At 46.9% G+C, this 24,490-nt stretch overlaps 1 pseudogene; it reads right to left on the bottom strand.

Moving 5' to 3' along the window:
- Positions 1-1,685: 1,685 nt before the first annotated feature.
- On the bottom strand, positions 1,686-23,185 carry LOC115434536 (multimerin-2-like; annotated as a pseudogene).
- Positions 23,186-24,490: the final 1,305 nt, after the last annotated feature.

A 24,490-nucleotide genomic window follows, 5' to 3' on the forward strand; every position in this document is an offset into this window, starting at 1 on the left:
GACTCAGTTGTCCAATCCACTGATAAAAACTGTATTTGGACAGTTTATCAGTGCTTATACATGTTATACATTCACAAAAATACATTTATTCAACATTTTTGTTGTGAAACCTCCTGTAATTACACAAGATATTTGTCAATGAACAAACAAGTCTGGTTCAACTGACAGAACTAATACTTCTGTTACCATTAATTGTCAGTAATTTCATGTTTTTTTTTTGTTTTTTTTTTTACAGTATTAAATTTTAAATTAACAGTTTAATCTCATAAATAGAAAATAAATATTTGTGAAATTACAATACATTTGCAAATGTATTTTAACTGTATTTTTCTGTGAAAAAGAAAAAAAATTCTTTTAAAAAATGGAAATTTTCTGGTTCTTCACAGTTACAGTTTTTTTGTCTTCTTTTCCATTTGACATGTAAAATCAGTCTGTTTTTGTCATTTCATTGATATTTTCCTGTATCTGAAAAATACAGGAAAACTCTGTCCAATAAACAGTGAAAATTCTGTTAAATGACAGATTTTTTTTAGTGTACAGTAAATCACCACCATCACACATACACAGCTCCAACTTTATTCCGTTTCCATGTGCTGACAGTTTACAGGTGAATATTAGTTCTTTATAAATATTTGCTGCTGTTTGTACATCTGTGTACAGGTACTTTTATCACATACAGGTGGAGGTACAGTCAAATACAACTACATGTGTCAAACAGTCCAGACCACAGACACTCTGTCCAGAGGGTCCTGGGTCTGCCCCATGGACTCCGCCCACTGGGACACGCCCACAACTCTTCCCCAGGGAGGAGTCCAGGAGGCAAAACACTTTGCACTGAAAAACGAGACTTTTGGTGAAACTGTTGCATTTCCAACAGGAGAACTGAAATGTGCAAGTTCTATTCGGACTGCTGGGGGGGGGGGTCAGGTGGTGATGGAAGCTTCTAGAAGGTGCTCTGAAGTTAACTCTCCTGATGTCCACATGTCCCTCAGGTGTCCCAGGTGTCCCCCCCGTCCTCAGGTGTCCCCCCTGTCCCAGGTGTCCCCCCCGTCCTCAGGTGTCCCCCCTGTGCCCCCCCTGTCCCAGGTGTCCCCCCGTCCTCAGGTGTCCCCCCTGTCCCAGGTGTCCCCCCGTCCTCAGGTGTCCCCCCTGTGTCCCCTCTGTCTCAGGTGTCCCCCTGTCTCAGGTGTCCCCCCGTCCTCAGGTGTCCCCCCTGTGTCCCCTCTGTCTCAGGTGTCCCCTCTGTCTCAGGTGTCCCCCTGTCTCAGGTGTCCCCCCGTCCTCAGGTGTCCCCCCTGTGTCCCCTCTGTCTCAGGTGTCCCCCCGTCCTCAGGTGTCCTCCCTGTGTCCCCTCTGTCTCAGGTGTCCCCTCTGTCTCAGGTGTCCCCCTGTCTCAGGTGTCCCCCCGTCCTCAGGTGTCCTCCCTGTGTCCCCTCTGTCTCAGGTGTCCCCTCTGTCTCAGGTGTCCCCCTGTCTCAGGTGTCCCCCCGTCCTCAGGTGTCCTCCCTGTGTCCCCTCTGTCTCAGGTGTCCCCTCTGTCTCAGGTGTCCCCCCGTCCTCAGGTGTCCTCCCTGTGTCCCCTCTGTCTCAGGTGTCCCCCCTGTCTCAGGTGTCTCCGTGCCTCAGGTGTCCTCCCTGTGTCCCCCCTGTCCCAGGTGTCCCCCCCTGTGTCCCCCCTGTCTCAGATGTTCCCCCCCGCTGGAGCAGTAGCCCTATGAACACATTGTCCCTTGACTCCGCCCCCTGGCCGCTCCTCAGCTCCAGCCCCACCTCCTCCCCCGTTCTGAGCAGTGCCACGCCCATTCCGGTGACAGGCCCCGCCTCCATTACCTCCTGCAGAAGGAGGGACACTGGAGCTCCATCCCTGACCGCCTCAGGACAACGTGGGCGTGGCCCAGCCTCAAGTTCAAGGTGAGGACGAACAGATAGACCCCGCCCACTGGGACGGTGAACGAGCCGGACTGGACCTGATCCTGGGGGGTCAGAGGTCCTTTGAACACAAGGGCCCCGCTGGGATCAACATGAGGGGACCCACCCATAAACATCAGAGTCTGCTGTGATTGGTCGAAGGGGACGGGAACGGCACCTGGAGAAGAAAAGAAGATCCAGTTTAACCCTTTGATGTCTACTGCAGGAGGCGGAGCCAAGTGGGTGGAGCCAAGAGGAACCAATACCCTCAGTTCATTCTGTTGTGTATTTGTACTACTACAGTACTGTGCTCATATATGCAGTATACTGCAGTACTGTTGTGTACTTGTACTACCACAGTACTGTGCTCATATATGCAGTATACTGCAGTACTGTTGTGTACTTGTACTACTACAGTACTGTGCTCATATATGCAGTATACTGCAGTACTGTTGTGTATTTGTACTACTACAGTACTGTGCTCATATATGCAGTATACTGCAGTACTGTTGTGTATTTGTACTACTACAGTACTGTGCTCATATATGCAGTATACTGCAGTACTGTTGTGTACTTGTACTACTACAGTACTGTGCTCATATATGCAGTATACTGCAGTACTGTTGTGTATTTGTACTACTACAGTACCATGCTCATATATACAGTATACTGCAGTACTGTAGTGTATTTGTACTACTACAGTACTGTGCTCATATATGCAGTACACTGCAGTACTGTTGTGTATTTGTACTACTACAGTACCATGCTCATATATACAGTATACTGCAGTACTGTAGTGTATTTGTACTACTACAGTACTGTAGTACTGATAGTCTAACAGTAGATAATAGTTCTTCTTGTTGTAAATTCTCTGTATGTTGTTGTGTTTTTTATTGTGTTCTTCACTCAGTGAGGGTGGAGAAGGTGGGCGGAGCTACATGTCAGACACTGCCTGAACAGTGGGGTTTTCCTGTTAACGTCCCTGTAAATTGGTTTGGAACTTCAAATGAACACCTACTGGTGGGAATTTGAAGTCAGCACAGAAAATTGTCTCTAACTGCCTGGAACTACCGTGAACCCCCCCTCTGGTTCCAGAGCCTTGGTAATAACCCCTCCCCAGCCCCTTGGACTATGTGAGGTTGTGGTCTGTAAATGGTCCTGCTGTGAGCTATCCAAATGCAAATGGAGTCGTACATGACACAGCAGTTTACAGTGGAGGTGACACAACAACTGACTGACTTGAACCAGGCAGACACTGGATGAGCCACCAGACTGTGGACCAGAACCAGAAAAAGGCTGGAGCACAATCCAAGAACTGTGGTAAGTATATATTCACTTCATTATTACATGTGTGCTGTTTGGGTGGAATTTGATCTGTGTGACTTTCTGAGTTAATTGCACAGTGTATGATTGTGTGGTTTGACTGGTGGAACTGATTAAAGTCCTGAATGTGTCACATTGACCTGCTGGAACCTGGAGGGGTTTGTTCCCAAAGTCACTGATTTTTTGTCTTGTATGTTTTAAGGAAGGTGTGCACTGTCTGCAAAACAGTGAAGGAAACAACAGACGTATGAACCAGAGCAAAGGTCCGATTTAAAAGTCTGGATCCATTCTGCTCTATAGAAGTGCATGTCTGCTTTTTCTGAACTCTTTCTATTTGGTTTTCAGACTGAGCTCACCCACAGTGAAGCGGTGACTGCTCATTTAATGGCAGCTCCAGCTGAAGGTCCAGGCTGGAATGGAGTAGAAAGTGGAGTCCTGTTGATGAAAGAACTTTAATAGTTGGTTGTGTTTTCTTTCTCTATTGTTCTAATCCTATGCATCTATTTTTTTACTCTTCCTAACTTGTATATTTGAATTCCAGTGGCCTGTAAGATATAAAGAAACAGTCCAATGGAACTACACATACAGCCGACCAGATCTAACAGTCCAGGCAGAAGACATGAACATTTCAGCCCACAGCAGAGAAGAAAGACGGGAAGATTTAGAAGAATCTGTTTAATCTGAATCTGACACTAACACCACATTCTACTACTGTTAGCCTCACAGTGCAGCACTGATGGTACTTCTGTCTGGACAGCAGAACCAACACATGTTCTACCACCGCAGACACTACAGCAGAACCAACACATGTTCTACCACCACACACGCTACAGCAGAACCAACACATGTTCTACCACCACACACACTACAGCAGAACCAACACATGTTCTACCACCACAGACACTACAGCAGAACCAACACATGTTCTACCACCACACACGCTACAGCAGAACCAACACATGTTCTACCACCACACACACTACAGCAGAACCAACACATGTTCTACCACCACACACGCTACAGCAGAACCAACACATGTTCTACCACCACACACGCTACAGCAGAACCAACACATGTTCTACCACCACACACACTACAGCAGAACCAACATATGTTCTACCACCGCAGACACTACAGTAGAACCAACACATGTTCTACCACCGCAGACACTACAGCAGAACCAACACATGTTCTACCACCACACACACTACAGCAGAACCAACACATGTTCTACCACCACACACGCTACAGCAGAACCAACACATGTTCTACCACCACACACACTACAGCAGAACCAACACATGTTCTACCACCACACACACTACAGCAGAACCAACACATGTTCTACCACCACACACACTACAGCAGAACCAACATATGTTCTACCACCGCAGACACTACAGTAGAACCAACACATGTTCTACCACCGCAGACACTACAGCAGAACCAACACATGTTCTACCACCGCAGACACTACAGCAGAACCAACACATGTTCTACCACCGCAGACACTACAGCAGAACCAACACATGTTCTACCACCGCAGACACTACAGCAGAACCAACACATGTTCTACCACCGCAGACACTACAGCAGAACCAACACATGTTCTACCACCGCAGACACTACAGCAGAACCGACACATGTTCTACCACCACACACACTACAGCAGAACCAACACATGTTCTACCACCGCAGACACTACAGCAGAACCGACACATGTTCTACCACCGCAGACACTACAGCAGAACCAACACATGTTCTACCACCGCAGACACTACAGCAGAACCAACACATGTTCTACCACCGCAGACACTACAGCAGAACCGACACATGTTCTACCACCACAGAAGACTGGACTGGACCACCCTCAGAGAAGATGGCACCAACACTTGTCTGATGTGATGTTTTTAGGTCAAAGACCAAACTTATTTTATAAGTTGTATAAATTACTTTCATAGGTTACAATAAGTTAATAATAGATAAATAAATGTTAAAATGTGTTAAAATGGAGTTGGCTTAAGAGTTGATAGGAGTGAGATGTTGCCTCCTTAAGGCGGCCATACACTGTGCGACTATTTCGATCATTGCACGCAGCTCCATCTCAAACTGTGCGAATCAGTCGTACAGTCAGACTCACGATTCCTGTTCTCACACTGCACGGACCGACGCTCGTATGCGACCTGACTGCTCACACTGTAGGACCATACACCACAGGACGCACCACATGTTTGAGTGTTGTATCCGGAAATACAACGTTAAAATACCAAGGAATCCGTAAAAGTGCACAGACGATTGTGTATTGGCATGAGTCACGAAATGGTAGTGCTAAACAGAAACCAACGAGCTGCTTTGGTAACATGTGCCATTATCTGTGAGGAATCAAAAAAGAAGAAAAGACAACAATGTGTTTAGTGCAGGCATTGGTTGTCCAGACGTGGACAGTATGGGCTGTCATCCTACAGCAGGAACTAGAGGTAAGCTCCAACAGCTAAACTGCACTAGGACAACAGACAGCTACTGTTAGCTTGTACGCTACTGTACGCGTCTGTGTTCGCGCATGCACAGTGTGACAATCTGAGGCCCATCGGTTCGTGGCACTGCTTTGACAGTACGATACACTCACGAGGAGCGAGCAGGATTTCAAACAGCTCCGTTTTCCTTGCGAACACACGATTGCTGGTCGTGAGGTGGTCGTGAGGTGCTAATCGCTTCTCTTTACCCCATGTACACTGCACCAAGCACGACACACGATTAGAGGCACATCGGGCCCGATCCCAGAAAGAGTCGCACGAGTGACAAATCGTCTCTAAACTCGCACAGTGTAAGGCCGCCTTTAAGGATCTTTGTGTTCGCTGTGCGCTAAGGTTGTATACAGAGTGAGCGCTCTTTTGCTAGAGATGATCTTTGCCGTATATTTCCGTTCGTTCTTTTCTCTGCAGTTAAAGTTCAGAAAAACTCATGTTCGCTAAGTGTGCTCTACTACTGTGTGCCTTGGAAAATGTTCGTCTTTGTAAGTGTATATATCCGAAAACAATCTTAAGTTGTAGATGTTGGTTGATTGAAGCTGTTCTGTGAACGTGTACTGAAGCTAACGTTGATGCTATTCAAGCTAGCGATGTGAGTTCATTCCATGTGCAGTGGAATTAATAAGAACTGTCTGTGAGTCAGTGAAGGTGGATGGATTTTATATGTTGCAGTTCCAAAAACGTTAAAGAAAAAGTCAAGTATAGGAGAACCTCCAACTCAGAACAGAAAGCCTTGTTTGGACTCTGGTTTAGTTTGGTTTGTGGCTGGAGCTGCACAGTCACATGTTGTGAGGACAGGACATCTGACTTTTACTTTTTTAGATTCTAAGTTAGTTGCAATTTGAAAATTTAATTTTTATTTATTCTAAAAGTTTGTTTTAATTTGAAAGTGTTGGCACTGTTTTCTTAAATATGTAAGTGTGCTTTTTGCATTCTGCATTTTATTTAAGCTTGTCTTTATTTTTTAACATGATCTTGGCAGTCGTGTTCTTTCTTAATTGATATTGGTGGTGATGTTTTCAGTATGTGAATTATTACCCTGCAACAATAAATACATATATAAATAAATACCTGAATAGTAAAAACAATAATAATAATAATAATAGGGGTGACATGGTGGTGCAGTGGTTAGCACTTGTGCCTCACAGACAGAAGGTCCTGGGTTCGATTCCAACACCAGTTGATGGGGGGTGGGACCTTTCTGTGTGGAGTTTGCATGTTCTCCCCGTGTCTGCGTGGGTTCTCACCGGGTACTCCGGCTTCCTCCCACCATCCAAAGACATGCACTGATAGGTTAATTGGTTAATCTAAATTGCCCGTAGGTGTGAATGTGAGAGTGATTGTTTGTCTCTATATGTTCAGCCCTGCGATGAACTGGCGAAATGTCCAGGGTGAACCCTGTCTTCGCCCCTATGTAGCTGGGATAGGCTCCAAGTGACCCTAGTGAGGATAAAGCGGGTTCAGAAAATGAAGTGAATGAATAATAATAATAATAATAATAATAATATTTTTAATGGGTGGGGCATATTATAATGCTGCACAGATGACCAATCACATGTGAACTGTCCTTTGTGGTAACATCCAATGGGATGCTATAAAAAGAAAAAAAACATCCAGTGGGTGTCTCTGTGGTCAGACATGGCAGGCACCAGTGACATTCAAATGTAAATTAAAGCTGCAAGCAGCATTGGGTGGGACATCGCACTGGGCGATTCGCCTCCCCTGCAACCCGCCTCTCGTAACCATCGACACCTCAGCTCCACTCACACCTCTCCGTCCCAATACCAGTTCCCACCCTTTAGTGTCTGTCCTCTTTACATCTGTACAGAACACCAGCGACCCTCTGCTGAAACCACCATCACCTTTAAATGAGACTTTTATTTTGGAAACCCTACTGTGTGTATGTGCATTTGTTTTGTATGTGAGAGAAAGAATCAGTTTGAAAACTGAATTGAAATTGTATGAATAATTGAGCGTAAAAGTGATGATTTCTCACATTTAAGGCTTTTATTTTGGAAAAACCCTATTGTGTGAGCATGTGTGTCTGTGAGAAAGAATACTTTAGAATGAAGAAACATTGTACAAACAGTTGAGCGTTTAGTAAGAAAAATGAAAAGAAGTTATGTAATAGACATTATTTAATATTTTTAATAGGGGTTTTATTTAGAAAAAATGTACTCTGTGTACTTTTTAATGTGTGTAAAATGTCCAATATCCACAATACAATGCAGCAAAACCTGTTTTAAAAGGTGAGGGGGAAAAAGGAAAAAAAAAAAAAAAAATTATGTCCCATGTAGGGTTTGAACCCACGAGTCCTAAACCATAGAACACAACTCTTGCCACTGGGCTATTCTCAGACACAGACTAAGCTGTGCTACTTTGCCTTATATAGGGATTTTATCATTGTGAAAAGTGAAACTAAACATACTGTTGAAAAAATCGCCATAATTCCATAACCGTAGGTCGTATCTGAAAAATTCTTTCACTTTTGGATTCTGCAGACTTGGAATTTAATGAGGTATAACTTTTGTGTCAAAAGTCTGAAATGAATAAGCAGTAATTGCAGAAACGTAGAGTAACTTTCAAAGGCAGATTGCCAACTTCCTGTTGGAGTTAGCTCATGAGTGTCAGTGTATGATTTGTCGGCTCAATCAGACCAACATTTTGGCATTTGTTTCATGTTTCTGTGACATTCCTACTGGCCGCTAGGGCAGTTTTTGTGTGTTTTTTAGTACAAAGGTGGCGCTACAGAGTCCATTTTGGCACCCAAGGGGTTAATTTTGATATTGAATCAAAGTGTTCACCAGCCATGACATACATGTCAAATTTGGTGAGTTTTGGAGCATGTTAAGGGGGTCAAATGGCAGTCTGAAGTAGAAAAGTATGAAAAGAAACAATTGCTATAAATTAATAACTGTACATCGTATCTCCAAAATTTTTGCATGTGAGCATTGTGGTGAGTCCCGTGAACGCGTAGATATGTCACATGTGGGGAAAAACTGCAAAGTGAAAAATGAGTTCCAAACTTTGCAACTTTGCGGGCTTCTAAAAAAAAACCGAAGACAGTTATGGAAAAAGTACGAGATCACTTTTTTGAGGAGGGTTCACTCTATCTTTTGGTGCTATTTAGATGTCAGTAAGACAAACGGTGTCATACGAGTTAGTTTTAAAAATTTTATTTTGAACGGCATATTGCGAACTTCCTGTTGGAGATAGCTCATAGGTGTCAGTGCGTGATTTGTTGGGCTCGATTAAATGAACGTTTGGGTGTTGGTTTCGTGTGTCTATGACATTCCTACTGGAAGTTTGCAATTTGAGCATTTTATTTTGAACGGCAAATTCTGAACTTCCTGTTGGAGTTAAGTCATGAGTACCTGCACGAAATTTGTCGGGCTCGATGAGACAAAAATTTTGGCGTTGGTTTCATGTTTCTACGACATTCCTACTGGGCGCTAGGGCCAATTTTGTGTATCTAGGGGGCACTAGAGAGCTCATTTTGGCACCTATGAGGTTAATTTTTTCATCTTATCAAATTTTTCGCCAGATCTGACATGTGTGCCAAATTTGGTGAGTTTTTGAGCATGTTTAGGGGGTGAAAATTCAGGTGAAAGTGGCATCGGGAAAAAAATATAAAAACGAACGAATAACAATAGGGTCTTGCTTGCAGGAGAGGCCTCTCACTGTGTGAGAGGGCCTGACCTTTAGGCTCGGTCCCTAATTAGGATCATTCACACCTCTGTGAGCTGTTAACCCCCGCACCCGCTCGCCCCCCCCCCCCCCCCGTTGACTCCGTTTGTGTCAGTTTCCAGCACAGCTGAACTTCTCTGTAAACTCATGATAATTACCGGGAATCTTTGAAGTTGGCGGACATTTACGGGGTCGATAATCTGGTTTTTCATGCAGTGAGACGTGTCATGTGACTTCAGTTCAGTGTCTGAATTCAGCGCTCTGGACGTTGTCCCAGTGGAAGATTTATGACACATTTCCACTACGTGGTACTGATTCCACTCCACTCCACTCTGGTACCAGGTCCTATTCCAGACCCTTTCCACTCTGGTACCAGGTCCTATTCCAGACCCTTTCCACTCTGGTACCAGGTCCTATTCCAGACCCTTTCCACTCTGGTACCAGGTCTTATTCCAGACCGTTTCCACTCTGGTACCAGGTCCTATTCCAGACCTTTTCCACTCTGGTACCAGGTCCTATTCCAGACCCTTTCCACTCTGGTACCAGGTCCTATTCCAGACCCTTTCCATTCCAGATCCTCCCTCTTTCCAGTCCCTGGTCGTCATAGCGATGCGGTGCGTTCCTTCTGTGTGCTCTGCTCACAGTTGCTGATAAACTCACTGGTTGCCTGTTGTCTGGTCAAACTCCTGCTGAATGTTTGCGTCTGAACCTCCTGGACAAACCATGGTGTAGTTTTACAGACTGTCATCATGTGGATTCACCTACTGACAGATTTACTGGAAAAGGGCGGGGCATACAGACCACTCTGACCAATCAGAGGTCTGCAGTGTTTACAGTGTCACCTTTAGGATCTGGTCCCCAGTCCTGGAACCTCAGAGGAGGAGGTACCAAAAAACTAGTACCAGGTACCAGATTCCAAAAAACTAGGACCAGATTCCAAAAAACTAGGACCAGGTACCAAATTCCAAAAAACTAGGACCAGGTACCAGATTCCAAAAAAACTAGGACCAGGTACCAAATTCCAAAAAAACTAGGACCAGGTACCAGATTCCAAAAAAACTAGGACCAGGTACCAGATTCCAAAAAAACTAGGACCAGGTACCAGATTCCAAAAAAACTAGGACCAGGTACCAAATTCCAAAAAAACTAGGACCAGGTACCAGATTCCAAAAAAACTAGGACCAGGTACCAGATTCCAAAAAAACTAGGACCAGGTACCAGATTCCAAAAAAACTAGGACCAGGTACCAGATTCCAGGTCCTTTTTCATAATGGAAACGCAAAAAGACTGAGTCGAGTCGATATTACATAGTGGAAACATGGTAATATATCAATGTCAGATTCACCCCACCTCCACCTCCACACCCCCACTTCCACCCCCCCACTTCCACCCCCCCACCTCCACCTCCACACCCCACCCTCCACCCCCCACCTCCACCTCCATCCCCATCCCTTTGAAAAATCTTCAGGAAAAGAAAGAAAAAAGGGAAAGTGGGCCCAGCTGTTGTGCGTTTCAGTCCTGTACATGAGCAGCTGACTTCACTGTCCAGTTTGTGTCCGTCTCACCTGTTTAGTGTCTGAGTGTTTGCACTTCTTCAGGATGGAAGTTTACAGTATTTTTTTATCATCATTTAATGGAGTTGAAGGAACGATCTCCCAGATGAACTGAATTCAGACATCATGCAGATCTGCAGCTGTGGTCCAGACTGGAGGAGGACACTCACCTGACACCTCCCTCCTGCTGCGATGCTTCCCCCCTGCTGCTGCTCCTCCTGCTGCTCCTCCTGCTGCTCCTCCTGCTGCTCCTCCTGCTGCTCCTCCTCTTTTCTTCTGCCTCCTCCCCTCTTTACTCCTCAGCAGCTCATACAGTTTGTCCAGCTCCAGCGTCTCCTCAGAGGACACTAACACATCTGCGTTACTGAAGACGTTCTTGAACACCCTCAGATGTTCCTCCAGACCACGCTTCAGCCATGTCAGCTCCGCCCACAGCTTGGCCTCCCCCTCAGAGGAGGAGGAGGAGGAGGAGTTGAGCGTCCTCTGCTCCACCTGCCCCACCCTCAGCTGTAGCTCTTCCACCATCTTCTCCAGGTTCCACAGGTAGCTGCCGTCGGCTCTGAAGCCCCCCCAGGCCTGTGTTCAGGGGGGAACACCACCTGACGCTCCCTGGCTGGAGCTCCACCGCTGCTGCTCCTACTCACGCCCCCAGGGGTCCAGTCATCAGGGGGGAGGGGGAAGGATGAGGAGGTGGAGGAGGGCTGGTCTGCTGATGGGACCTCCTCTATATCTGCAAGGACATACATTTAATATGATTATTATGATTTTTATAAACTTTAAAATAAGAAGCTTCAGATTCTTGACCTGGAGAGAGTTGTTGGTATTTTTTAGTTCTACTTCAAAGCCTCCAGAACCAGAACCTCAGACACATTCATAGAAGTTGTATTGTATAATTGGTTCTTTTAACAGGTCTGTGTATCAGCCTGAATCTGGTGATACCATACAAATCACAATACTAGGATCACAATACAATACATCATGATACTGTTAAAAAGGCAATTTTTTGTTTGTATCTGTTTTTTTAATGATTATTTCCTTGTAGAATTGAATTCCAGCAGAAATCTGCACAAATCCTAAACACATTAGTATTTGATCCCAACAGGATCTAATGTTCTATCACAAATGTTCAAACTGTGTTCAAACTGAAATTCTGTTTTCCAGACATTCCAGTTTCAGATCCTGTTCAAATGTTCAGATTCTATTAGTTCACAACGAACATCAGAACAGGATTTGAGTTCAATCCAACAAAGGAACCAACATCTGCCTCTCAGACAGAAAAAAGTGCTTTTAGGAGGATTTATATAACCATTATTTAATAAAACAGTGTTAAATAATAATAAATAAAATATAAACAGTAAAGAAAACCATAAAACTAAAATGCACCTCTGTCATATCTGCATTTGAATAAATACCTACAAATATTGATACAGTACTTTTGAATATCGATATAGTATTGTGAGATGAAATATCGTGATATATTGCAGAACCAATATTTTCTTACAGTCCTACTTTGAATTTCTTAGAGTGCATCAGTGCTCATTCAACACTAATTCCATTCATCCTCATGTCCTGCTGTACACACTCACTGGACTCAGCTTAATGTTTATACTCCTAGTCATCTTCTTCCTCTTATCCGAGTCCAGGTGTGTGTGTGTATGGGTGGGGGTGAGGTGGGGGGGCAGCCTCAGCAGAGGAGCCCACACAGCCCCTCCCCCTCCCCAGCCCCTCCCACCTGCTCCTCCTGGTGAACCCTGATTGGTTCCCAGACCACAGATAGAACCCCTCCAGGTCTCCTCCGGGATGGACACACCCCTAACCCCTCCCCAGGGAGGAGTTCAGGAGGCGTCCTCACTGGATGGACACGCCCCTAACCCCTCCCCAGGAGGAGTTCAGGAGGCGTCCTCACTGGATGGACACGCCCCTAACCCCTCCCCAGGGAGGAGTTCAGGAGGCGTCCTCACTGGATGGACACACCCCTAACCCCTCCCCAGGGAGGAGTTCAGGAGGCGTCCTCACTGGATGGACACGCCCCTAACCCCTCCCCAGGGAGGAGTTCAGGAGGCGTCCTCACTGGATGGACACGCCCCTAACCCCTCCCCAGGGAGAAGTCCAGGAGGCGTCCTCACTAGATGAACCTCCTCCACTGGTTCCTCTGGACGTGGAGGATTAGCGGCTCTGCTCTGAGTCCCTCCCACATGTCTGAGCTCCTCCCCCTATCTCTAAGGCTGACCCTGCCCACCCTGCACAGGAAACTCATGTCGGCAGTTTGGACTCAGATCTGGTTCTGTGGGTCAGACCTCGTTCTGTGGGTCAGTACTGGTTCTGTGGGTCAGATCTGGTTCTGTGGGTCAGACCTCGTTCTGTGGGTCAGTACTGGTTCTGTGGGTCAGATCTGGTTCTGTGAGTCAGTACTGGTTCTGTGGGTCAGTACCAGAGTTCAGGTCCACTGGTAAATCTATAGCTTCTCCTTTGGCCTTAGCTCCTCTGCACCACCACGGACCGGTTTAGTGTCCGCATCCCTGCAGACTCCGCCCTGATCCGCCTGTCCACCTCCAGCTCCATCCTACCCTCACTTAAACTCCTCCCCCTGAGGTTTGACTTCCTCTCTGACCCAGAGTGGACCCTCCACCCTTCTCCATCTGAGGACCTTCATGGTCTCAGACCCAGTAGGAGCTGGAGGTCAGTGCTGGATGAAGCTCAGAGGACCACATCATCCACAAACAGAGATCCTCCCACCACTGAACTCCATCCCCCCCACCCCCTAACCCGGCTGCACCTGGAAAGTGTCCATAAAAGTTCTGAACAGAACTGATGACAAAGGGCAGCCCTGGGGGAGTCCAACCTTCACTGGGAAAAGGTCCGACTTACTGACGGCTACGTGGACCAGACGCACTCCTTTGGCACAGGGACTGAATGGGCGCTAACAAGGGACCATCCACCCTGTAGTCCCGGAGCCCCCCCCCCCACAGGATGCCCCCGGGGGCACGGTTGTAAGCCTTCTCCAAATCCACAGAATACATGTGGACTGGATGGGCAGACTCCCATGACCCGTCCAGCACCTAACAAGGGTAAAGAGCTGGTCCACAGGTCCATGCCTGGAACCAGAACCACACTGCTCCTCCTCCATCTGAGGTTCAACTATCGACTGTACCCTCTTCTCCAGTACCCTGGTCTAGACCTTTCCGGGGGGCGGGCTGAGGAGTGGAAGACACCCTATGGTCCCCCTTCCTAAAGATGGGGACCACCACCCCAGTTTGCCACTCCAAAGCCACCACCCTCACTGTCCACGCAAAGTTGCAGAGGCGTGTCAGTCAAGACAGCCCTACCACATCCAGTGCCTTCAGATACCCCTCCTCAACCCCCGGGGCTCTGCCACAGCTGAGTAGTTTCACAACCTCAGCAACTTCTGCCTCGGAGTTTGGTCCACCTATCTCCTGGTCTCTTGGCTCCGTTTCCTCCACAGCTCCTCAAAGTATTCCTTCCACCACCCAAATATATCCTCAGTTGGCGTTAGCAGCTCCCTGTCCCACTGTACACAGTGTGGACCAGTTGCCCCCCTCAAGTGCCAGATGGTTTGTGGACGTTGAAGACCCCAATAGGACAATGGAGTCCCTTGTCATTCCATGTCCTAAAAGCCAATTTCTGTAACTGAGGATCAGACCGCCAAGGCCTCAGCTTTGGTCTGCGGTCCAGTCCACAAAGTACTAGACTCTTCTGCTTCCCTCTGCAGATGGTGGGCCTACAGGACGACGGGCCTACAGGACAACGGGCCTACAGGATGATGGGCCTACAGGACAACGGGCCTACAGGACAACGGGCCTACCGGATGACAAGCCCATGTGTCCAGTTCAGGCTGGGCCCAGCCAGACCCCATGGGCAAAGGCCCGGCCACCAGGCGTTCCATGGGCCCCAACCCCAGGCCTAGCTCCAGGGCAGAGCCCCGGTAACCCCTACAGGCAGGGTCTCCTGAACTGTTCTTGGTCTAGCCCTTCATCTAGGCCCATCTACCATGGGAGACCATACCAGGGGCAGAATGACCACAAAAACAGAGCTCCAAGGATTATTAAGATTCTCAAACTCCTCTACATGAGAAGGTGACGGTTGAAGGAGGAGCTAATCTTAATGTTCTGGGTAAATATGAACTGGATCTGGTACCTGGACCGGGTCGCAGCAGGGATGCGTGCTCAGCTGGTGTCTGCTCAGCTGCTCCTGCTGCTGCCTCAGCTGTTTCCTTCAGAACCGGGATGGAATGGGCCTCCTGGTCCTGGACGGGCCACTCCAGGAACTCCAGCACCTCCTCCCCAGCAGCAGCTCCAGGACGTCGCTGTGGCGGATGGCGTCTTTGAGCAGCGAGTTGAAGGAGGCCACCAGGCGTTTGATCTGGTCCTGCTGCCCGTTGGCGATGCCCATCTGGACCTGGATGGAGCGGCCCAGCTGGGCCAGATGGTCCTCCACAGTCCTGGACTTGGAAAGTTCTGAGGCCACCGACTCTTTCACCTGCACCGCAGACAAACAGCGCTGCATTCAAAGGTATTTCCAGTGTTTTTATAACACATGATAGAACATACGACGGTGCATTCAGGCCACAAAGGAAAATAAAAGACGTGTCACTACGAGTATAAAGTCGTAAAAATCAAGATAAAACCTTTTATTTTATGAGAATGAAGTCAATACAAAAAGAGTCCTAATTTTACGAGAATGAAGTTGTAATTTTATGAGAATAATGTCATCATATTTTTAGAATAAAGCCATAATGTTACAAGAATAACGTCATAATTTAAAACAGGTGGAAAAATATCACAATGTAGGAGAATACAGTCGTACCCACTCGTCGCATAATGGAGAACTTGGAACTTTTTGTGAGGTTCTACTTTCATTTGGGGTTTATGCACAATGGCCAAAAACTGAGCCTATTAGCCCCGCCCACCATCAACACATTAGCATTAGTTGAAGAACACTGACGACAGTTCGCACACGTTTTGGTTTGTTTTGTCAGAAGAACCGAATGGATTTGGAGTCAGCTGTGTCTTTGTGGAGGAGGAACTGACTGGAAGTGTTCGACTGAAGAGCCAGCGCTGTAACCGGAAACTGTCATCAACAAGACTAAAGGCTTTCAATTTCTAAATCATGACTTTTATCGCATTATTGCGAATTATTTTCAAAATATCACGACTTTAATCCCATAAGAGAACGACATTATTACCTCCGCCAAGGAGGTTCTGTTTTGCCGGCGTTGGTTGTCTGTAAGATAACTCAAAAAGTTCTGGATGGATTTGGATGAAAATTTCAGAAAATGTTGATACTGGTACAAGGAACAAATGATTACATTTTGGTGGTAAAGGAGGGGGGGGGCATGGGAAGGCCCACTGATCGGCCTTGGCAGAGGTTTGCGCTCTCCGAGTGCTTTTCTAGTTGTCATTAAATTATTAGTTGTTTGAAAACTACCACTTTATTCTCATAATATTATGGCTTTACTCTCGAAATATTACGGACTGTTCTCGTAGTGATGAGTGTTTTTATATTTTTCCTGTGTGGCCCTGATACGCCGTCAGAGTAGCATTCATGTCCTCCTACTATAGAACGCACGTTCTGTGCCTGTCCGTCCGATCAATGTCCCGATGTTCCATCACAGGAGGGCGTTTGTCCAGGTTTACCTCAGCCTTCACAGGCCTGATCTCCACCAAACTCACCAAATGAATACAACCATGACCTGACTATCTACTAGGCACACTTTTATGTCCGTATTCAAATGTTGTGAGGTATGCTGGGAGATTTTAGCCTCTCATGCTATCGTACAATGGCACCACGGGTACAATGCCGCTAGTTTTTACAATCAAGAAGTACTGGTGAGTATGTACTTTTATACACCTTATACTGGATTTCTGTGTGTGCAAATTTGGGCAATATCGCCATATTCACATTAAAAACACTGTTACGGTAAAACTACGAATATTCAACAACACCAACGCTCATGTTCACATGTTTGACAAAAATACTTCTTTACCAGCTGAGAACTAAAGTATGAACCATGTTGTAAAAAACATTTGGTACCTCCTGGAGTTCCCGTTGCACCGACTCCACCGCCGGCTCCCAGTCGCTGGCTCCGCCCCAGTGCCCCTCCTCTCCGTCACCATCCTCTTCCAGAGCTAACCTGTTGTCGACGGCCAGCGCCGTCACGTTAGCGACGCTCTTCTCCAGCTGAGCCACGGCGGCGCCCAGCCCGCCGCAGTCGCAGTCCGCGGACGCGTTGGTCTGCCTGTAGAGGGCAGTGTACAGGTAGTCTATGTCCTCCACGTTCTCCTGCAGACGCTGGCCCTGGACGCTCAGGTTCCCCGCCAGCTCCGCCACTCGGCTTAGCACCGCCACCTTGGCCGCCTCCACCTCCAGGCCCGTCTCCATGAACTGGATCTGACCAGTCCGGGCTGTCTGGTTGATCCGCCTCTCCTGCTCCTTGAAATCTCGCTGGAGTTTTTGAACACTCCCTGAGGTCACCTCCATGTCCTCCATCAGCGACGTCACCTTTGGACCGAGGCACAGTGGGTGGGATTACTACAAGTAAACGCGCAGCTGCAACCATATGATGTCATATGGTTGCAACAAACACAACGTGGAAACGGCTGGAGCTCCACTTTTTTTGGCCTGTCTCTCTTATTGGTCGTGTCTTTATGTACAGATTATTTACAGACAGTTGGATATGAGGTCAACTCAACGTGGGCCCACTGACCTTCACGGTGTTGTTGACCACTGTGTTGTCCAGCCTCTCTAAGGCTTCCCACAGGCCGAGGTGTCAGACATCTGCATCACAGGAGGGGGGGGCGGATGTGAAAACTCCTGTGGACCACTGGGAATCTGGTCCTGGTCCAGCTTCAGCTCCGTCAGGGTGGAGTTAATGGCCTGCAGACTAACCTGGGACCAGATAAGGACCAGTTTAAGACTGGGACTATTACTGTAAGCGCCACTATTTTAACCCTTAAAGACCCAAAAGGGTTAAAGGTGGACGTTTGGGTCTGTAAGGGTTAATGTATTTTTCCGAAAAAAACAGTTCAGGTACCCCCGGGGTCCGTGTACCCCCCTTTGGGAACCCCTGGACTACATCATTGATTCTCCAGTCAAACTCCTGCAGTTGGATCAGTGCCAGTGGATGACACACTGAGTTTGTGTTCAGTTCATGAAACAGAAACTATTTATTCAGTTGGATCTGTTTCTGACAGAAAGAACCATCCACTGTAATCTGAGCTGTAATGAACATACAGCATAGGTGTCAAACATGTGGCCCGGGGGCCAAATCTGCCCCCCCTCCCCCTGCCAAAGGTTCCATTCTGGCCCTGCAGGATGAAAGTGCATAAATGAACCTGAACAGTCCAGGTGGTTCAGGTTCCACATACAGACCAATGGGATCTCCAGTCAAAAGAACAACACAATAACCCAGAAAGAATGACAACCACACATTTACTGTGAAAAACTATGTGGAAAAAAATCCCATTACACGAAAATATGAACATTTACAAAACTGTTGTTTCACAATAAAATACAAATAAATGCATAAATAAAAGCACAGATGAACAACCTGAAATCTGCAGTTTGAACAATATTCTGTCTGTTCCTAAATGTTTGGTGCATTTATGGATCCACTGGGATCTGCAGTTGTGTTCATAATAATAACAGATGGAATATTGGAGAAGCTGTTCAAATTTTAGTTCCAAACTTCAACATTTGAACAATATTCTGTCTGTTACCAAATGTTTATGGAACACTGTGTGTAAATGTACATGTAGAAATAAGAAGTCCAGGCAGAATAGTTTTCAATTGCTCTAATTTTTCACATGAAATTTCTGTTTTTTCAGGTTATTCACATTTTTTTTTGTAAAATGTAAATATTTTCATAATTTAATTGAGTTTTTTTGAACTACAAAAAAAGAAAACCTTAGATTTGTCATTATTTATCGGTTATTCAGTCCATTATTTACTGGTCTGGCCCGCTGCAGATCAAACTGGGCTGAATATGGAACTGAAGTAAATGAGTTTGACAGCTGTGGTTTACAGAATCAGCTGATTAAATATAGAGAAAGACAGGATTTACACTGAACAGGACCAAATACACAGGTAATATTCAAATAAATGCTGGTGTTTGTCATGGTGTTCTGACCTGCAGCATCTTCTGGTGCCGTTTCAGCTTCATGTCCACGTCTGTCTTGAAGGTGGTCAGGTTGTAATGCAGCATTGCATGCTGGGAGTGCAGCCGCTCCTCCACCCTGGGCCTGGTGGTGCTGCAGCTGCCTCTGGACCTCCCTGAGGTTCTGATCCACCTGGTCGACTTTGGCGTCCCAGCTCTCCTCCGCCTCCTGCTCTACCTCCGACCCGGTCTCCCTCAGACCCACAATCCGGGGCTGCACCTGCGACTGGATGGTTTTCAGCTGGGCCACGTCCCGGACCAGATCCCCCACCTGGAGGGTCAGGGCTCCAGGGAGCGGTTAAAGGCCTGCAGGACGGCTGGAGCTGGGACAGAACCAGGGCCATCATGTGGGGACCGGGAGGACTGGGGACGGGTCCAGGTAGGGGTCCAGGTAGGGGACGGACGGAGCCTGGACCTGGTCCACACCTGGAGGGACAATGAACACAACACCATGACACAGAACCCTTAAAGACCCAAACGTCCACCTTCAACCCTTAAAGACCCAAACGTCCACCTTTAACCCTCAAAGACCCAAACGTCCACCTTTAACCCTCAAAGACCCAAACGTCCACCTTTAACCATCAAAGACCCAAACGTCCACCTTTAACCCTTACAGACCCAAACGTCCACCTTTAACCCTCAAAGACCCAAACGTCCACCTTTAACCCTCAAAGACCCAAACGTCCCCCCTTTAACCATCAAAGACCCAAACGTCACCTTTAACCATCAAAGACCACAAACGTCCACCTTTAACCCTTACAGACCCAACGTCCACTTTAACCATCAAAGACCCAAACGTCCACCTTTAATCCTTACAGACCCAAACGTCCACCTTTAACCCTTAAAGAACCCAACATCCACCTTTAACCCTTGACCCCTTCAAACACACACACAGGTGATGTCATCAAACCCTGTTTTCATTGGTCAGGACACACAAAGGTCAAAGGTCACATTACAGTGAGGTGGTGCTTGGACAGGAAGCTGTAGGTCCTTCCTGTTTCCAAAGACTGTCAGAGGGATGGATGGGAAAATGTCACACATGAGAACAGTATTCCAACATAACCGTCATATTAATGAGTAATGGGGGTTACTACGGCAACGACAGACACATTAAAACCAACTCAAACAAGCTGGAGCAGAAAGGATGATGTAATGTCAGAGAGGTCAAAGGTCAGAGACAACAGAGCACTGTGGGGAACAGAGGCAGACTGAAGGAAGTGACACACACACACACTTCCTGTGTGTGTGTGTGTGTGTGTGTGTGTGTGTGTGTGTGAGACGTAATGCACATTGTGGTGTGGTGACACAGGAGGTAAATAAAGCATCAGATGTCATCTTATAGCACACACACACACATATACACACATATACACATACACATATACACCCCATGCACATGCACACACAAAGAAGAAACAAAGGATTTCTTGTGGCGGAAGTGTGTGTGTGTCTATATGTGTGTGTTTGTGTGTGTGTGTGTGTGTGTGTGTGTGTGTGTACACGTGTGTGTATATGTGTATATATGTGTGTATATGTGTGTACATGTGTGTGTGTATATGTGTGTACATCTGTGTGTGTGTGTGTATGTGTATATGTGTATATGTGTGTGTACGTGTGTGTATATGTGTGTGTATGTGTATATATGTGTGTGTATCTATATGTGTGTACATGTGTGTGTATATATGTGTGTGTATCTATATGTGTGTATATGTGTGTACATGTGTGTATATTTGTATATATGTGTGTGTGTATGTGTATATATGTGTGTGTGTCTATATGGTGTATATGTGTGTATCCTCCACAGGTTGTATACAGACTGTCTAACTGCTCGTCTGTACCATAAGCCCATCTACAGCTCAGCAAATCAATAAATCAATAATAAAATCAATAATTCAATCAAACCAAACTTCTGACAGTCAGACTGAGCAGGAATCAGCTGTCAATCAAAGTACACATAGGAGATGAAGACCACACCCACCATATCTATGCATTACCCAATACAACTGAAACCACACCCCACACTTACCAACCACACCCAACACTCACCAGACCACACCCACACTACCAGGCTGGTGGAGGGTGGGAGTGGCTGTAGGGGCCTGGCCACGTTGGGGTGTGTCATGGGGGTAGTGGTGCTGTCTGTGGTTCTGGTTTCTGGGTGCTGGTCTTTGTGGTGTTGGGCTGCTGGTTCTGGTGGGTGGAGTCGGACAGTCTGCTGTCTGGGCCTGGTGGGTCTGGTGGTTCTGATGGTTCTGGAAGGTGGAGTCGGAACAGTCTGCTGTCTGGGCCCTGGTGGGTCTGGTGGTTCTGATGGTTCTGGAAGGTGGAGTCGGACAGTCTGCTGTCTGGGCCCTGGTGGGTCTGGTGGTTCTGATGGTTCTGGAAGGTGGAGTCGGACAGTCTGCGTGTCTGGGCCTGGTGGCCCTGGTGGGTCTGGTGGTTCTGGAAGGTGAGTCGGACAGTCTGCTGTCTGGGCCCTGGTGGGTCTGGTGGTTCGATGGTTCTGATGGTTCTGGAAGGTGGAGTCGGACAGTCTGCTGTCTGGGCCCTGGTGGGTCTGGTGGTTCTGATGGTTCTGGTGGTTCTGGAAGGTGGAGTCGGACAGTCTGCTGTCTGGGCCCTGGTGGTCGTTCTGCTCCTGGTTCGGGTCTGCATACTGTAGAGGAACACCTGAAACACACAAATCTAACCTGAGTCACATTTGTGTGCAGTGTGAACGGAGCTGTAGGTTAAACTGTGGAGTTTCAGAGGATTTCTGTGAGTGACCTGTACAGGGTTCAGGTCTTGTAACAGGGTTCAGGTCCTGTACAGGGTTCAGTCCTGGTTTCTCAGGGTCCATTTACAGTATCGTCTGTAGGAGGCAGATAAATGTGTGTTCAGTGTTTTCAGACTAAACCTGTTCTTCCTCCTGATTGGTTCATGAATCCTCCCAGGACTGAGTGCAGAGGTGGACTTAATAATAGAAAGCCCTTTAGCCTCGGGGGGGAGGGCTACTTTCTGCTTGTGTCATTGAGGGGGGGGGGGGGGGTTACTTTCTGCTTGTGTCATTTGGGGGGGGATACTTTCTGATTGTGTCATTCGGGGGGGGGGGGGGGTTACTTTTTGTTTGTGTCATTTGGGGGGGTCTTTCTGCTGTGTCATTTTTGGGGGGGGGGGTACTTTCTGCTTGTGTCCTTGTGGGGGAGGGTTACTTTCTGCTTGTGTCCTTTGGGGGGGGTTACTTTCTGCTTGTGTCCTTTGGGGGGGGGGGTACTTTCTGCTTGTGTCCTTTGGGGGGGGTTACTTTCTGCTTGTGTCCTTTGGGGGGGCTCAGTGCGGAGGCGTCCACTGTATTTAAAGGTGTTCCTGTTATTGTGCTTGAATGGGCTCAGCTCACAGGAACAGGAAGTGGGTTGAATCAGAGGTGTGGTGGGAGCAGAGCTCAGCATGTGGAGGGGTTTGTGTTGGTGAGCGCTGCCTCTCAGTTTGGGTTTGTTTGTTGAATCCAGCCCCTAAAGGCCAAAGGGCTATCTGAGTCCAAAAACCATCAGCTGGGTTCAGTCCAGACCGGTTTTACCGACACTGGAAACAGACCACATGAGAGGCAGGAAACACACACAAAGGGCTCACAGGTTACCTGGAGGGGGGGGCTCAGCCCGTCCTTGTCCTGGTACTAGTCCAGATCCTGGTACTAGTCCAGATCCTGGTCCTGGTCCTGGTCCAAGTCCTGGTCCTGGTCCTGGTCCAGATCCTGGTCCTGGTCCAGATCCTGGTCCTGGTCCTGGTCCTCCGCTCATAGAGGAGCTGTCAGAGTCCATCTGAGCATCAGGATCTAAACACACAGATTCACATTCATTCACTGTCCTTCAGTAAAAACCTCCAGACGCTGGTACAGAACCAGACCAGCACCTGACAACACCACATGGACATACTCACACTGAGCATGCTCCTCACTCACACTGAGCATGCTCCTCACTCACCTGTGTCCTCACAGTTGACTCCTCTGTATCCATGACAACAGCGCCACAGCAGAGAGGTGAACGCTCTTCTGAACCAGTCTGTAGACGGTTTCTGGTGGCTGGTTTGGACCTACACAGAACACACACAGACACACACACACACAGACATATAAACATATATACACATACACACACACATATATAGACACATATACACATACATATATACACACATACACACACATATACACACGTGCACACACACACATACACACATATGCATACACACACACACACACATATATATACACACACACACACATATATGATATATTTGATTATTTTCTTTATCTTTTCATTTTGTTGATTCTTTGTTCATTTTTGTTTATTTTTGTTCCTTTAGTTGATCCTTGTGGGTCACCTGACCCGGTCTCCAGGCCCAGTTTAAGGAGGACAGTTGGAATGGGGACATTTAAAAACACTAGAAGTGACACAGTGTAGTTCCTTTGGTGTTCTAAAACACATTTAGGCTGTTTTTAGTCACACTTTCTGACTGTAAACAGTTCTTCCTCTGTCCTACATCGTTCATTACAATTACATGAACATTCACAATTATGCAAATGAGGTGATGATGTCACTTAGAACCTTCTAGTGACTGTTTGGACAGAAAACAGCAGTTGGAGACACTGGGTTCTTTTCGCAGTAATAATCTGTGTCCAGTGACATGTGCAGTGGCATTTCCTGTTTACAGTTCAGAGGCATGATGGGAAATGCAGTTGTAGTTGTCTACTCACATGACCAGACGACAGCCTGGAGTTCCACTGGGACACAAACTGGTGTGTTCCATGTTGAACCACTCTGTCCCATGAGTGACTGGAGTAGAGAGGAGACGCCTGTGCACGAAGGGGACACCAGTTACTGTACGGGGGGGAGGAGACAGAGTCAGTCAGTCTCTTGGTTCAGTGCATGTGCAGTTTCAGGATATAAATGCGATCACTGACACTGGTCTGATTCCAGGTCAGTGGTTCCCTCAGGTTCTTGTGTTCTCTATGTGACCGCTGTATGAACACATTAAAACCTTTCACACGTTCAACATCATGTGATCACATGTCACTGTCCACCCAGCGGTCCAGTTCACACAACTATAACCCTCATATGTGGAGGGGTCAGGGTTAGGGTCAGACTTTCATTTGGTGCTATGACCTTTGACCTAGAGCAATGTTATTATCGTTAACGAAAACTATGAAATGACCAAAACTAGAATTGTAAAAACATTTTCCTTAACTGAAATAAATAAAAACTATTAATTAAAAGAAAAAAACATAACTAACTGAAACTGTATTGTGTGTTTACAAAACTAACTAAAACAGATAAAAATTA

Source organism: Sphaeramia orbicularis, chromosome 15 (genome assembly GCF_902148855.1).
Source record: "Sphaeramia orbicularis chromosome 15, fSphaOr1.1, whole genome shotgun sequence".
In the NCBI taxonomy this organism is placed as follows: Eukaryota; Metazoa; Chordata; class Actinopteri; order Kurtiformes; family Apogonidae; genus Sphaeramia; species Sphaeramia orbicularis.